Source organism: Mandrillus leucophaeus, unplaced genomic scaffold, assembly GCF_000951045.1.
Source record: "Mandrillus leucophaeus isolate KB7577 unplaced genomic scaffold, Mleu.le_1.0 Scaffold296, whole genome shotgun sequence".
Classification (NCBI taxonomy): Eukaryota; Metazoa; Chordata; class Mammalia; order Primates; family Cercopithecidae; genus Mandrillus; species Mandrillus leucophaeus.
In genome coordinates this window covers 2,792,570-2,794,459 of record NW_012103098.1, presented here as the reverse complement: position 1 = coordinate 2,794,459, position 1,890 = coordinate 2,792,570, and positions in this window count along the sequence as shown.

Sequence of the window (1,890 nt, the reverse complement as noted above, 5' to 3'; positions counted from 1 at the left end):
AAGGTCAGATTATCTTTGTTGAGTTATAAGAGTTCTTTATATATTCTGGCTACTAGACTTTTAGAAACATGCAAATACTTTTTCATATTCTGTGAGTTGTCTTTTTTTTTTTTTTCTTTGAGATGCAATCTTGCTCTGTTGCCCAAGCTGGAGTACAGTGGTGTGATCTCGACTCACTGCAACCTCCACCCCTGGGGTTTAATTCTCGTGCCTCAGCCTCCCGAGTAGCTGGGACTGCAGGCACATGCCACCATGCATGGCTAATTTTTTTTGAGACAGAGTCTTGCTGCATCGCCCAGGCTGGAGTCCAGTGACGTAATCTCGGCTTACTGCAACCTCTGCCTCCTGGGTTCAAGCAATTCTGTCTCAGCCTCCCGAGTAGCTGGGACTACAGGCATGCACCACCACGTCCAGCTAATTTTTGTAGTTTTAGTAGAGACGGGGTTTTACCATATTGGTCAGGCTGGTCTTGAACTCCTGACCTTAGGTGGTCCACCCTTCTCGGCCTCCCAAAGTGCCGGGATTACAGCCTTAGCCACCACGCCTGGCCTGCCTGGCTAATTTTTGTATTTTTAGTAGAGACAGGGTTTTACTGTGTTGGCCAGGCTGGTCTCGAACTCCTGACCTTAGGTGATCCACCTGCCTCAGCCTCCCAAATTGATGGGATTACAGGGGTTAGCCACCATGCCTGGCCATCTTTTCATTTTCTTGATGGTCTTCATTGAAGCACAAAAGATTTAGATTTTGATTAAGTTCAGTTTATCAGGCCGGGCGCGGTGGCTCAAGCCTGTAATCCCAGCACTTTGGGAGGCCGAGATGGGCAAATCACAAGGTCAGGAGATAGAGACCATCCTGGCTAACATGGTGAAACCCTGTCTCTAAGAAAAATACAGAAAGTTAGCTGGGCATGGTGACTGATGCCTGTAGTCCTAGCTACTCGAGAGGCTGAGGCAGGAGAATGGCGTAAACCCGGGAGGCAGAGCTTGCAGTGAGCTGAGATCTGGCCACTGCACTCCAGCCCAGGCAACAGAGCGAGACTCCGTCTCAAAAAAAAAAACAAAAAAAAAAAAGTTCAGTATATCAATTTCTTTGATCTTTTGTGTTTTGGTATCATATATGAGAAACCATTACCCAATCCAAGGTCACGAAGATTTATAACAATATATTCCTGTATGGATTTTGTTTGTTTTTTGAGACAGGGTCTTGCTGTGTTGCCTAGGCTAGAGTGCAGTGGCACCATCTCGGTTCACTGCAGCCTCGACCTCCCAGGCTCAAGTACTCCTCCCACCTTAACCTCCCCAAGTAGCTGGGACTACAGGCGTGTGCCACCGTACTTGGCTAATTTTTGTATTCTTTGTAGAGATGGGGTTTCTCCATGTTGCCTAGGCTGGTCTCAAACTCCTGGGCTCAAGTGATCCACCAACCTCAGCCTCCCAAAGTGCTGGGTTTATAGGCGTGAGCCACCACACCCAGCCTGCGGTGTGGATTTTAATAACAAGGAAAGAAAGCACTACTTGTTACCAGCCCACTTTAGGTGGGAGTGCAGGGGTTGCCGCCTGTGTGAGTGAGGGGCACACTGCGGCACTTGCCTGTTGCCGTGCTGCTCTTCATATTGCTGTGTCCTGACCCTCCTGGACATGTGGTGACAGGACTCGTCCCAGAACCCCTGGAACAGGTTTTCAAACTCAGTGAAATGGAATCCCACGTGGAATTCTAGCACACCATGTGGAGCAGGACCTCCAACTGTGGTGGACTTGGAGGCAGGCAGAGGCGAGTTTATCTCCCACCCCTACTTCTCAATGGTTTAGTCCAAGTCAGTCATTTAACCTGCCTGTGAGCTGGAGGCTGATGAGCCGGGGTCCTTGTGAGGCCTGCAAGAGACTGTGCAGT